General features: G+C 42.1%; 1 protein-coding gene across 1 annotated transcript in view; it reads right to left on the bottom strand.

Moving 5' to 3' along the window:
• LOC122815364 (dynein axonemal heavy chain 3-like) overlaps positions 1 to 16,352 on the bottom strand; it is a 4,921,723-nt gene that overhangs the window by 3,180,635 nt on the left and 1,724,736 nt on the right. The gene's annotated exons all lie outside the window — the stretch shown is intronic.

Raw genomic sequence — 16,352 nt, 5'->3', positions numbered from 1 at the left:
GTAATCACAACTATGCAGATAAAAGCTGCACTCACTAAAGCCAATATTACAGCATCCATGGGACCAGACAACATCCCAGGCTGCATTTTACATGAACTTCAGAATGAACTGGCTCCCCACCTGCGCACCATGTTCAATAATAGCCTTGCATCAGGCTTTGTGCCCCCTGAATGGTGCACAGCAACAGTTATCCCACTCCACTAAGGTAGTGCCACAATGGACCATGGGGCCTATTGCCCTATAAGCCTGACTAGCCTGGTCTGCAAAGCTATGGAGCACATCATCATGGATCTCACTCACAGAGACATTGGGTACCTCCAAACCTTTGACCCCTCCCAGTTTGGCTTTGTTAAGGGCAGACCATGCCTCCTAAACCTGGTGGACTTCTTTGAGACAGTTACCAAAGCATTAGATGAGGGTAAGGAGGTCCACACAGCCTACCTTGATCTCTCAAAGGCTTTCAACACATTTCCCAATTCTGGTATTATCGACATACCCATCCACCTGAACATTAACCCCTACTTCATGAGATGGTTTACAAAGTGGCTCATGGACATAACCCACACAGTGAGGGTTGCATACCCTAGGTTTGACTGTAAACCAGTTACAAGTGGCATCCCCCAGGGCTTAGTCCTAGGACCCCTCATGTTCAATATATACTTCTCTGAGGTACAGACAAGCACAGGAGGACTTTGGCTGAAAAGGTTTGCAGACGGCTGCAAACTAGGGGCCATAATTATTTCCCCAGCTGATACAGACACCCTCCAGAAGGGTCACACTGAGACATATACCTGGTGTCTATATCATGGCCTCAAGCTGAAGGTCAAAAAGTGCATAGTCATCCCCTTTGGATAAAACTAATTACCCACACCCATAGGTGTTAGTCCCCTACATACAGAAAAGGTAATAAGGGATCTGGGAACCCAAGTAGATAGCAATCTCTCCTTGGATAACCATAATGCCAAGGTGGTTAGAATATCCTTCTACGTGGCCCCCTAATCTCAAATGGGTTCGCATCCAGAACAAAGGAGGCCATTGTGCCTCTCTACTTATGACTTATTAGACCCATTAAAGGATACAACACCCCATTTGGGATGTACCTTACAAGACAACTGCAACAGCTTGAAAGACCACAACAGTACCACACCAAGAGGATTACTGACCTCAAATAGATGATTGATGCAGCCCATCTAAAAAAACACCAGCTGTACTCGGTTGCATACCACATACTCACAGGTGATCTCTGCTTGACATACAAGGCACATGTCCAACCCAGTATTGCTGAATATGCTCCATCTAAACAAAAGCCCCTAAGAGCCACATGCTCTAGGGATATACACCTAACCACAACGATAACTAGGATGTGTTGGAGGGATAGATTCCTGACCCAGAGACTCCCCATGCTTTGGAACATGATTCCAATGGCATGAGGCAGGGCCCCTCACTAGCACTCTTCAAGAGAAACCTTGACGGGTGGATGGGAGACAGACATGTACCCCAGGGATCACTGCAGTGGTTCTGCTGGACAGAGGCACAGGGAACTAATGGCTCTGCTGTTCAGAGGCACAGGGAACTAACCTAAGGGGGTGGCAGAAGCCAACACACTCTAGATAGGCTTATAAATACACTTTGGCAGACAGCCTAGTACCTACCTTTGAACTTATTACATGTCTTAAGTGCATGGATAGTTAACTAGCTCTACCATTTTACTTTGCTATCATGCTGATAAACTGTCGGGTGACTACAAGTCATATGTATCCTGTTATTGTGTATTGTAAATGCCAATAGACATAATTGATGTTTGTCTAACATAACAGTAATGCTATGTAAAATGTAATACATATCTGCCTACAATACTGTACATTGCACAGTTATTGGCACAATATCCCACAATGAAAATCATAATTGCACAGTAGGCCAACCTTCGACATGTTATTCTCAGTAATACACCCATACATATGCCTACTGTTACAATATATCAACATATACTATCCCCTGTTATAGCACGTCATACTTGTTGGACCAACCCTGCCACTGACAGTGGCTGGTGAGGAATTGTTGGGTTCAAAGCCCTTATATAACATCCTTTGTGGTGTATGCGGTGTTTGCCTTGTGACCTACAGCAGTACACACATAAATACTACAAGCGTTACTATGCTCAACAATACATCACTACAAGATAACTGTTTCCACTATATGCATTGCGTACATTTTAATTATTACAGAACAGGTACTACATACACAGACATACTGAGTGTTCTACATACCTTATTAGTAACCCGAGGTGTCATTGACTGTTATTTCAATCCTTTCCAGTTTGTGTTTCAATCTTCTTTGTAATATTCTGCTGGTATATACAGATGGTTTGAATGTGTGATAAGCCATCCTTTAATAGTTAAATATCGGTAACGTGCTATCCTGACCACCAACTGGTGTTCCAAAGTAGTTAATTAGATGCACATCAGCTGTGCAGCTACTCCATTGGCCAGTACCATGGCAACAGTGGTGTATAATTGAGTACTCCACTTGGGCGTTGTCCCTTTGCCTTACTTTCGAGGAAGACGGGCTGGATGTGTTGTTTGTGATGTATTTCAACAGCTATATGGAGACAGACAGAGATATATTAGCTTCATGACTCCCGTGGATTGTGTGTAATGGCTAGAAGATGTTGGTCTACATGTGAGTACAGCTGCTATATTTCAGAACATTGCTACTTATGCAGGGTTTGTTTATACCTGATACTTCTGCAGATGTTTCAGTCTGGCAAGGATGTTTGGGCAGCTCAAGGCTGTATGGCTATGCATGAAATGTTAGGTGGTTTACAGTGTGCTCACCAGACATCTTTGGTTTGGTGTACACGTGTATCATACTGTGCTGTTAATCAGTAATTGGTAACACTTCCTGGTGTACACACAACCCTCTGAAACGGGATTAGTGCAAACAAACCCTGTAACACCAGTAGCTGTTCCATTGTATAACAGCAACTATTTCACATAGGGCCATGTTAGTGTTTCTCTTACAAGGTATGTTAAGGCTTCTGCAGATTTCGTACAGTGAGTGAATAATTTGTGATGTTATTACAGTTTGTATTGTAATTGGTTTGGGTGTGGGGGAGATGTTGGTGGGTGTAGAAGACACAGGTGTGTAGGAACTGCTTTAATACATATTCGATATGTGTATGAGGGTTCCTTCCCTATTTGAACACCTATCCTTCAGTGGACTAATACTATGGTAATTGCAGGCTGATTCATTAAGTCACTGTTAATAGGTTCCTGTATAGCATGCAGGTGATGTTAGTCCTTGAATCCTTTCGGCAATACATCGGAATGTAATCAAGTGTTGCTACATGAAAGCTGTCTATTTCTGACATAGGTATTTGCAGTCATTGGAGTTGTGTTGGTGACTAACCCTCTTTGGCTAGGGTTGCCACCTTTTCAAATGGCCATAGTGGGACATTTTTGGGACACACATCAGATTTTGCAGGCCAACACAAACTCACGGTCAGTACAAACGATAGAACTTTCCTTTTTTGCCTAAATATAAGCTTATTATTGTAGCAGTTTAGTTGCTTATCCTGTTTCTTGTAACTTGTAGGTATTTTAGATACAGAAATAACTATTCTATGCAACTATTACATTACATATGGGACATAATTATGTCCTACAATCTCAGGACATTTGCCATTTTTAACATTTTTAGTCAGAACACAACCACCTGAAGAGGGACAGTCCCTTGCAAAGTGGGACAGGTGGTAACCCCATCTTTGACTCATGCCCATAGCACATATTTGTAATAGTGTATAGGCATATACTCTCCATATCCTTTGTTCATAAAGTTTGGTAGTGGCGGAATGTGTGATTGCTATGGTCCATGTTATACTCATATATGAACACTTCAACTGCTGTATACGGGATACCTACGGAATCCTGAACGCACACAATTCCGACCCCAGACTCCCATACCCCACATTACCAACAGCGACAGTCAAACTCGCGAAAGTAACACAAACATGGAGCACATACATGCACACACAGACACACTGCTAATTATCACATCCAAAAAAAACATCCTACACTACATATGAGTAGGTGGGAAAGCCACCCTACACCCCCCATGTGGGTGGCTGCACCCCCCACACCCCCCTACTTTAATATTCTACCTCCGAGATCATGCAAACAGATGCACAAAGCAAACCCACACCCACACATTACAGTCACCCAGGAACACACACCACACTCAGAACACACACTTACACACACTACAGCCCTCAGAAACACAGTTACACACAGTAACCTACCTGAACCGCAACACCAGAAGCACTAACTAAATGTCCCTTAACATCGGGATTTTAAACCTCATGCTTCTGGTGTTTCGGTACTGTGGTCTTTCGGTCTTTTAGTCTCGTGATTACACATGTCAGTATGTCAAGCATTCGGTATTTGGTAGGTATCCCATTTATATGTACCTCCATGGTTATGTAGATGTTGTTAACCTATCTATATATATCTACATATATAAGTATATCCCCATATATCGACATATATCTCTCTTTCTTCCCCTCTCTCTCTCTCTCTATATATATATATATATATATATATATATATATATATATATATATATGTTGATTTATATATATATGTATATATATATATATATATATATATATATATATATATATATATATAGAGAGAGAGAGAGAGAGAGCATACACCTTTCGTTGGGTACATGGCAGTTTGTCCTATTTCCACACATTCCTCCCTTTTGTGTTTTAACCTGTCAGAATACACAACTGCCGCTGATACATCTCAGGTAGCTTATTGGTAGGTTATTGTGAAGATTGAGTACATGGTTGTGTGTTCTAATCCTGGCAGTGGTCATTTTACCTCTCAGTGCAGGCACTGGTAGTGCAAGGGTGATTAATGCACATCTCAACAGTTGTGTGTTCCAAATGTTTATTATTCTGTGGAATACTACCTATATATGCAAGCTGTAGTTAAGGTATACTATGTAACATGTAAATCATCTCTGACTTTATTGGGATTTGAACCAGGACTACACAGATATTCTGCAAATGCTGTAGCCATTACACTATTGACATTAATGTTCCTTTTGCCTATTTCCTATGTCCATGAATCCTATGTGTAAGCTTGGCTACACAACAGGCGGAGCCACCCACACCCAGTGAGCTTCTCGAAATACCGACATAACACATGAACTGAGAGACTATACATTAACATCCTAACTACATTTGGCATAGCCCTCACTGACACACTTCAGGGGAAAGCTTGATGTGTGACTGGGCAACAGTATATACACCCCTGGGATCATGTGTCTCAGAAACATACAGCCAGGGTGTGGAGGAGCCACTCCAGTTTTACAGCTGCAAGACCTGTTGGGGAAATTGAATGCTGTTGGTTTGTCATGTTAACATGCCCTTTTGAGATTACTATGTGCCCCTATCACCCTACAGCACTCCAGTCTTCAGCAGCTTCCAGCAACTTTGCCTGGAATCACTTCATTGGCTATACTTGACAGAGGCTCAGTTACTTCATCAATGGTGCAGGTAAAGCCACCACACTGTAGCTATGCTTCTAAATGCCCTTGGGCAGATAGCCTACTACCTATCTGTGAACCACTACAGTGCAGGCCATCTCCAACATCATATGTGATTATACAGAGTTTTCTGATCAGAATATACAGTGTAAAATCACCATGTAGTCAGACAACAGTTAAGTACAGCAGTAGCATACAGACTACTGATACATAATCACTCCAAAAGCCTATCTTGGAAGCTAGTGGACATGTATAGGTTTCAGGCTTTGTATTGCTTACCAGTAGGTTACCTACAGGAAAGATGGGACACAAGCACAGATGGGATACATGCCTGCAACAATGCCATACCAACTTGCATGTGTCAGCCTAAGGCTTTGGAATGCTGAGCAAGGCTATTGGTGCCCCCATGGTGCCATTTTAGGCAGGTCTCAGAGGTGAATCTCACCTCTATGAACTGCACAATAGTGGAACCAATGAGTGTTAGGCGACTCAACACCAGGGGTAGTACTCACAACATGCACGCACTCACAGAACCCCTCAGTATGGACAACATCTACATCTGTTCTGTGACTGGGACCTGTATAAGGCTCCTGTGAGCACACTGTCACTACCAGACTACAACCCATAACACACACTTCAGCCACTGAACATAGACTGGCACAGATATGGAGGGGGTGTATCCATATTCATCGGGGATACCTACACCTCCAAGTTAGTGGGGCATCATGATACCTCTGTGATCATCCATGTGCAGCTAACATCAGCCACGACTGCAATGCAAACTGTGAGCTGCTACAGATAACCCTCCATGACCCAGGAGCACCACTACAACTATCTGGAGACAGTGGTAAACATGACAGTCCTACCAGACATCCTGTTTTTGGTCAATGACAGCTACCCTACATTTAACTGGATAACCTACTTGAGTATTCACTACCAGGACCAGCACTTCCTGGGATTTATCACCTCATATGGCCTGTATCAGTTGGTAGATGGACTAACGAGAGGTGAAAACATACTAGAAGTGGTAATCACTGGCATGTGCAACAGGTGCACTACAGCAGAGGTAAACCGGTCACTGTTTAGATCTGACCAGGAACTATTCACTGATGGTTTCTACTCCCAACCATCTCCCCCACCCAAGGAACACACAGTGAATACCTTTCCTACAGCTAAATTCACAGTACTAATGACAGAGGTGGGAGGGTTCACAGCCCCTACGCTCAGGGATCACACTGCTCAAGATACAGACAGAATTACGAATGCACTCTATAAGCACCTACAAAGATGTATGGGTCATGCCATCAATGGTAAACCAGGACTCGCTACTCCTACACAAGGACACCAGTCTGCTGAACCCCTGCATTATACAGGTTATACAACAGAAGTAGGACAGTAGTCCAGAACAACAGCAAATCCCAAGACATGCAGACGTCCATGACCAGTATTAGCAAGATACTTATGTTGCTCATGTAATCATCCAAGGCTGACATCCACAGGCAAATAGGCATGGATTCGGAATATGACCACAAAGGCTTCTTTGGCTATGTCAAGGATGTAAGCAGTAACACACAGATTTGCACTGTGCTGGTGCAATATTGCACTGAATATACTGACCCTACTGATATCACCAATACACTTGATGATACATTCGGAGCAAGCTTCACCCCTTACTAGGCCCACAACAATACCCAAAATGTACAGTATCCCAGACATCTGAGACATACAGGTGTTAATGGCCTTTTCAAATGGCATGACAGAGTGTCAATGGAGGCAGATGGTGTCCCAGACTGCATCCTGCAGACACTACAAGACAAAGATACCCCCCGCCTAATATAGCAATTCAACATCAGCCTCTACACAGGCTACATGGCCATTCACTGGCACATGGCAACAGCTATTCCACTCCACCAAGGTGGTGACACAACTGACCATGGTAACTACCACCCCATAAGCCTGAGTAGCCTGATCTGATCGGCTATGGAGCGCATCCTCATGGCACTCATTAACATAGACAATGGTAACCTCCAGACATTTGACCCAACCCAGGTCAGCTTGATTGAGTGCAGATCATGCCTACTCAACCAGTTTGAGATCTTACAGTCACCTAGACTTTAGGTGTCGGGTGTGGTAGTTCACACATACTACCTGGACCTCGCCAAGGGTTTTGACACCATTCCCCACTCAGGTATTATTTCTACACTCACCAGCCAGTACATACACCCATACATCACAGGTTGGTTTGCCAACAGGCTTACACACACAACCCACATGGTAAGCCTAGCAGCCACCAGGTCCAACTCTTGACCAGTCACAACTGGTGTCCCACAGGACTCAGTCCTGGGACCCCTACTGTTTGCCATATACTTCTCAGAGGTACGGGCTAACACAGGTGGACTACAGCAGGCCATGTTTGGTGATTACTGCAGACTGGGAGCCATAACTGACAGTCCAGCTGTCACAGACATCCTTCAAGGGGCCTAACATAGACCAACACAGGGTGTCAGAGTGATGGCCTCCAGCTGAAGGCCACATACTACATGGTCATTCCATTTTGGGAAACTACACACACACACATATTAACACATGAATGGCAGACACTATAATTCAGACAATGTAATGGGTATGTGGGGACTACATTACAAAATGATCTCTCCTTTGACAGTCATATCTGTGAAGTAGTTAGGACATCCATTTATGTAGGCCATCTGATTACTTAAGGGTTCACATCTAAACAGAATTAGGTTATTGTGCCCCTTTACTCATCAGTCATCAATCCCATCATCAAGTATGATAACCCATTTTGGATGTACCTCAAAGGACACATCTGACAGCTGGAAGGGCCACAAACGTACCTCGCATAGAGGGATAATGCCCTCAGATATGTGTCCTATGCTGCCAGACTGCATACACTCTTGCATTACTCAGTGGCATCTCGTTTACTCAGAGATGATATTTGCTGGCCAACAAAGCCATGTCCAAGTCAGGCTTAATGGATATGCTCCACCTATGGGAATCCATGTCACAGTGAGCCATGCACTGTAATGAACTACACCTTGCCACAACCATAGCTGGAAGATGCTGGAGTGACACATTCCTGTCACTGGTACTCCCTATGATTTGGAACTACATCCCTGATTACATTATATGGAGCCCCTCACTAACACTCCAGGGAATCCTTGCAGACTGGTTGGGGAACAGTGGATACACCCCAGGGATCCCGCAATTGGCTCTGCTACACAGAGAGACAGTTAGTTAATCAATGGGGTGGTGACAACAGACACATTTTGGCTATGCTTATGAATGGCCTCAGGCAGTTAGGCATGCACCTACCTATGTACCTATGAACATATACATACAGTATTGACACATGCTGACAGCTTAATTTGCTGTTCAGGTATTGACTTACCTTGTGCCACTGGCAGTTGTGTGTACAACAGTTGTGGGCTGCCTATGTAGGATGCACACAGTAGCCCACCTATACATGACAATTTACAGGTGGTCGTGTGTGTGTGCCATCCATGTTTGCTGTGTGTGCAGGTGGAGAAGGGTGTCAGTGCCTACACTGTCAGTGTATGTGCTATAGTTCCCTCTTTGCCAAGGCATGGGCATACTGGGCACGCCTCCATCTGCCTACTGGGGCTGGCACAGGGTGTTCTTGGTCTGAGTCCCTCTGTGCCTGTGGGGCCCTTGGCAATGGTGGTGGGCTGTGAGGGCCTTCACCATTCTGTCCTTGCTGCAGCTGTTTCCACAGGATCATATTGTGTAGCATGGCACATACTATGAAAATGTGTCACATGTGCCTGGAGAGTACTACAAGTCTCCACCAGATATGTCCAAGCAATGGAACCATAATTTCAGCATCCCAAACACATGCTCTATGATGATTCTGGTTTCTGAGTGTGCCTCATTATGGCTTTCTTGCATGGGTGTGTGTGCATTTCTGATGGGAGTCATCATCCACGGTTCCATTGCATAGCCAGCATCCCCCACAAGGTGGCCATATGGGATGTCCCCCCTGGCAAATACCTGATACAACTGTACAACTGTGAGGCATGCCAGATGTGGGAGTTGTGATAGCTTCCAGGGCTGCCAGCACACACATCCATGATAATACCCTGGGCATTGCACACGACCTCGACCTGGCAGTTGATGGAGGGGTATTCCTTCCAGTTTATGTAGTACCTACCCTGCTCACCAGGTGGTGTCTTTGTCTTGATGTGTATGTGCATGCAGTCTATTGCACCCAGTACCTCTGGGTAGTCTGCCACATGGTGGGAGAGATGCATATTGCTGGCCAACTCCTCCTGCATTTGGGGGAAGTATATGTGCTCATTGGCATGTGGTAACATGGCATCCAGGAACTGGTGAAGTACCCTGGATGCTGATGCCTGTGAAATCCCCGTGATATCCCCAGTTGACCTTTGAAAGATACCTGTGGCTAGTATTCTCAAGCTTACACATACCTTCGTGTCCACTGGGATGGGTTTCCCCTCTGTTATTTCTGTCTCTGAGGCATGGCCGGCACAGCTTAACAAGTTGCTGTATGGTGTCCCTGTCCACCCTGTAATGCTCTATTATCTCCAGATCATGTCGACCCTGGCAGGTTACCCTGGGTCTGAACACTCCACTCCTCCTCCGGTGCCTGAGATGGTTGTCAGCATCATCCTCCACACCACCGTCAGTCTCCAACACATGCTGGTGAATCAAAGCTATGGCAGCCCCTAACATGTACATATTAAAAGTTCCCCATCTGTATACACCAATGGTGCAGAGTGTCTGGGAATAGACAAGTGTGTGTGAGGTTCTTTCACACTTTATACTATTGTGCAATGGATGGTGCTGGTGTAATTGGGTGTGCATGTGCAATTCCAGCTGCAGGGTAGTTTAAATATGGGTTTTACAGCAAGTACTGCTATTGTGGGGCCTTTGGTGTTGAATTATGCTTGGCTGCCATGATTCATCTATTGCCCTTTACTTCACTTTTCAGCCCAATTCCCCTCCCATTGTCAGGGATGCATCCAGCTGCCTGCTTTCTTGTTTTGTACTTTCCCAACCCAGGATTGTGTAGCAAAATGTGTTATGTAGCTGATCTACTGAAAGTTTGCTTTATTCTGCTGTGACAGTTCTCTTTTCTTTGCAGTACGGCACCTCCTCTTTCCTGTTTTGCAGGTATCTGCTAGCAGCCTTGTTAGTTGTTGTCAATGGCCACTGTGAGTTACCATGCTGCAGCATTTCCTTATTGTCTTCCCGTATCCTTCCTGTTTCAGCTGTGGTGCGTGCTGTGCACAGCTGTTTACCGGGTTTCGAGCACGTTTTCATCCACGTTCACATGCATTTTTGCTTACCTTGTATGCTCTCAGCTAAGCAAAGCTATGGCTACTTCCTCACCCCTATCCTGCGGCTTTGCTTAGCAACAGGCAACCCTGATTAGCAATGCTCTAATGTGCTTACAGCTAAGGTGGTGCACCCCTCACTTGATGCCATCTTTATCTCCAGGCCACACCTCGGTGTTGTACCGCTATGCTGTGAGGTACATCCTTACACCGGCGGGGATTTTGCGATTTAGTATTACTTGACTCATTTGCATGGCATTCACTACTAATTCCTAGTTACCACGCAGAACACTGTCACAGACCCTTAGCAACCCTTGCGCCATGGTTGTGGTGTAGCATGCATGCCATTGACTATTATGGGGAAATCATGAAATGTGTTACATTGCAGTTTTATTACATATAAATATATTTTCATTGTGATCCCATTTGCGCACCGATGCACTGCGATTTTGCTTTGCGTTAGTGTGGCCATGACATTAAATGTTATTTTTTATGTGTTGTGCATGTTTTTTTATGCCATTGGCTATATATTTAGCCATTGGCATATATTAACATTATAATACGTGGGTTTGGTCCGATTTTATGTTTGAAAAAATGTAAGCCTTTTTTTGGTTTACATTTCTGCATGCTTACGCTATGCCTACACCACTTCATGAATCGCTATACACCTTCATTTGCATGCTACACTGCTGTGTATGGGGTAATTAGCATAAATTCACCGGATCATGCAGCTGTGCATACACACTGGTAGTGCTGCGAACAGCAGCCCGAATCAACCGAGGGTAATTTGGCCAAATTCAAACTCCTCAATCACATTTGCACATTACTTTTTCTTGCACCTTGTCCCATTACAGATCAATTTAGTGATGTACTAGTAGTTTTGCAAGACCACTGCATGCTGCAAAGTGTATTTTTTTCTTTTTGCTACCATTGTGCAGCTGTGAAGTTAGTATATATAAATGAGGCTAGTGTAGAGGCAAAGGCTCCTTTTTGGTCAGTATGGAAAGCTGCCCCCTGTGAAAATATGGTTTGCAGTAAGTCCAGCAGGATAATACCTTGTGCTCTCAATCAGTCAGTTTAATCTCAGAATAATAAAAAAAAAAACATTGCTCAGAGATCCTACCGCCAGGACATTGAGGATGATCAGTGACACTCACTGGCAACTGACACTACTCTTTGCTTCACTGTTAACATCAGTGCTCAAAATCCTGCATACAAATGAAACTACATTGTCAGTGTGAAGTATATACTGCATGATTCATTACAGCTGTAGAGGTTGTTTTAATTGATTTGCACATATATGTTATTGCTAGCAGTAAAGCAGGAGCTTTCAAGCAAAGTGTAGACAGATATTCAAGACATATTTGCAGTGCATTAGAGCATGAATGCAGTCTTTATAATGGAATACTTCTCTATTACACAATGACTGGCCATTAACATTCCAAAACTAGCAGATTGATTGGTCATCTCAACCAGTGAGCCCATTGTAAATCGAGCTTATATCCACGGAAAAAAGTCTGGTCGTTTTGACTTTCTTCTATTAATATTTGCTAATGAAATTCTACTTTTCTTATTTAAAAATAAAAAAAATTTAAAAAATCAGAGACTTCAAAAGAACTAGAGAAATATACCTGATTATCCCTATTTTTTCTCTCTCCCATCTCCCCCATACTTTTGAAGTCTTCTGAATTCATTTTTTTTTTATTAAAAGCAAAAAATGGCAGTGGAGATCCTCCTTTCTCCACGGCTTTCTTTACTCAACACTGATGTATTGAGTAAGCGTGACAACGTTAAGTCCCATATGCATGCACAGTACATGAAGAAATCCCCAGGATACTGTGGAAAAATCAGGATGAGAAGCATGGCACCATTATACAAGGACATTATTTAGAAAATTAAGTAACTTTTTTTCTTAAATAATGTTATTGTATAATAGCAATAACCCCTGACTGGGTTTTGGTAACGCTGATTTACCAACGGTTGGCTTTGTTTGGTCACTTGGGCTATGCCCTCATGACCAAACCACACCAACCATGGGTAAATCCAGCATTATCCTCACCCAGATGTAGGTTATTGCTATACTGCATAATATGCAAAACAGTTTTAAGAAACAAAAATATCATAAAGTCTATGAGCGCATGTTCGTTATAGGATAAAGTAGTTAATTAATAAACTTATTATGATAGTTTTTTCTCTCATTTTAAAAAGTTTGGTTCTACTTTGATGTGAGAGCATAACATTTAATATACAAAGTTTTAGAACCAATCCTTAGACATGAGAGGACACTTTTGTGGCTACATGAACAAGCCTTATCAACACAGAGAGAAAACTTTGCAAAAACAGAAGCCTCTAGTTTATAAAGCACAGATACCTCTTGCTTTTATATGTTTTAAACTGTTTGGAAAAGAGCAATGCTAGTACAAATAAGCAGGTCTATTTATGAATATGACAACTTAGTTTATCAGGAAAATGAAACCAGTTACACAGCCAGTGTTCCTAATAGAAACATTACTGAAGATATATGCAGAGCTTTGCATGGTAAATAGCATTAAATGGTTTTCAAAATATGCCATTAAATGAAGACAAAAATTATATCCAGCTATAAAGGCTGTGCATTCAAATACTAAGTATTACGGTTTAGTCCTTTACAGATCATGAAGAAATGCAAATGACCCAAAAGGTAATAAGTACATGTAATTTGTAGTCAGCAAAGTGAAGTGAAAGAGAATAACTGCTAAAATAAAACATTGAGAAATTGTAATAAAGACCCTGAAGCAATATTCAAGTGATGAAGGCTTTTTCTTGCTAGCATACAGTACTCAGACATTCTAAAGTGTGGGCATGACAGTTTTAGGCTATGAAACATTAGGCAGCTTAATTTAGTCTGCATGAAAAATATATGCATATATCTATATATATAAAGGGAGAGAGAGAGAGAGAGAGATTTTCATATTGAAGAGAGATGATTTTCATATGTAAGGTACCTGGTTTACCCAGAATTAAAATACTCTCCCTACACAAAACTGCATAGTTTTCATTTGCTCGTCAGTGCAGTATTGACTGACTAAATATTTTAAGCATGATGTGATAATTAATCCTATTTTCTAAGAAGGCAGTCTATAGTAGTGATGATGTCTTTCTTTTATGCCACAAAATCATAATGTACATGGATCAGAGAAGGCATTTTACTGCTTATTGTCACTATTTGGAGTTTGCTGCAGTTTCTGAAAAATAAAGTACTCACGGGAATCAGTTAACTGGTCAGTGACTGATAAGAACAACAGCAGACTATGCAGACTGGTTGAATAAATAGTTTATAAATTAAACTTATGTCCTTATGGGTTTTATATTTTTTCCGGAGGTTTGGCAGTCATACAGTCTGATATTATATGCATCATGGGTCAGAGGACATAGATCATACTTTCAGTTCAATGGTTTCAGCCATACAATGCTTCTATTTCCCCAACTCCTTGCAGTGATCATAACTTACTAAACTATGCTGCTTTTGTACTCCCCATTTCTCCCATATTTCCTCCATCCCAACAAAGTTAGAAGTCTTATTATTATCATTATGGACTGAATAAATAATATTACATGTGTAGCAAAACATAATTCCAGAGATGCTTAGCAATGCATAACAGGTAGATGCATATCCAAAGTCACATCTTATTATATAAGACCCATGTTTGCAATGCCCCACTGCAAGGAAATATGATGCATGCATTAACAGACATATGTGTGCTATTACAATGTTGAATGGCTGAAGCAATTTTGACTGCAGTATCACTTTCTGCCCCCCCCACCCCATCTACTGTAACAGTACATTCTGCCCTCAATGTAGAAAGGAAGGGGCTCTTTTCCAGGACAATCAGTGTTTCCTATAGACAGATTTTACCTTCCCAGGAATCATCTCTCACCCTCAGCCAAAATTCACTAGCACCAGCAGCAACAGCACAGCTGATGTATCTACTTTATCTTTCAAAAGTGGATGGGGGTTAAACTCCTATACTAGAGACCCATGGGATATATGCAAATTACCCCTTAAGGATATCAAGTATTTCTGAATGCATTCAGGACAATAAAGCCAAACTCCACCTAAATGTATCTATAAAGACTTAAAAAGAAAAAGAAAAAGAAAAAGTAAAAAGTCATGGACATTCAGAACAGGAGCGGCCTTATGTCAACTGGTGTCCTAGGCAAAAGGGCTCATGGTGCCCCCCCACCACACCACCTGGTGCCACCATCCTGGTCTACCTACACCAAATAAATACTGGAAAAGTGCCCCTGCCAGAGCGGTGCCCTAGGTGGCCGCCTAGTTGGCCTATGCCTAAGGCCGGCTATGAGAAGCCATATAACTGAAACACTGAATGTCCTTATGGGTTCATTTGCATATATCCCATGGGCCTCGATTACAGGAGGTTTAAGGTTTCACACAGTGAAAACTATAGCTTGTCTAGGCTTTTATTGGAATTTTTACTAACTGGTTTGTGTATGTGACCTTTTTACTCTGGTTTGGGGATTAAATTCTAGAAGCTTATAAACAGGTTGGTTTATTCTGGCTACAATCCTATGTAACAGCTGTAGGTTCTTTGTCCGTTTATGTATTAGAAAAAAATAGTTTTACAGTTTTTAAGATTAGTAGTGGGACTGTTAATCTGTTGGCAGTGGCCATAACTTCAGGAGGCATAAATACAGTAACATAAGTACGACAACTGATAGCGGTCACAAGGCTAATTGCAGATACGTTCTACAAATGGCAGACTCTATAGAGTTTAATTCATCGGTGCTCGTACAATGTACCACTTCTCTTTCTTTATTACATGTTCTGCAAATTCTTCTGAACGTGTCAGCTGTGTTTGCTGTCACCATATCTTCTGAGCTTTTTCCTAGTCTTGTCCAAAGTTTCTTTGAGAAAATGCATTACCTTATAATTCTCTAGTTTCTCATCATTCTTCTAAGATGATTTTTTAAATTATTTAATTTTATTTAAAATGCTACTTACTTGCATCATATTTATGTTGTAGAGATTACAGGTTAACGACACTGAATTTGTCTTCACTGTCCTTCAAAATATGCAATTTTATGATTGTCAATATTTTCTGATATGATTTGCAATTTAACCTTGTGCGATATTTCTCATATTTTGTAGTTTGTATCATATTTCGACCGTATCTGTCCTTACACAGAAGAAAACTGAAGAAGATGCAGTGTTTGATGAGAAACAGTGCCATGGCGTCTACAGGTTTGGGACTCTGCTACTCTACTCTACTCCCCAGTAGAATCGTATTTCTCTTATTTCTTCTTACTTCTAGCATTTCCTTTTTTAAGTTCATAGATTTCAAATATGTGACTTTTCACATTTCAGGCAAATAAAATTACATTCTTGGGAGACCCTTCCTCAAGATGAAATAAGTTCTTCCTTATTTTTATTTCTGAGAGTCACCATTAAGCAAATGTTGCATT

The sequence above is a fragment of the Protopterus annectens genome, chromosome 11.part0, assembly GCF_019279795.1.
Source record: "Protopterus annectens isolate FY-2018-M chromosome 11.part0, PAN1.0, whole genome shotgun sequence".
Lineage (NCBI taxonomy): Eukaryota > Metazoa > Chordata > Ceratodontiformes > Protopteridae > Protopterus > Protopterus annectens.
This window is presented reverse-complemented; position numbering and strand designations above follow the sequence as displayed.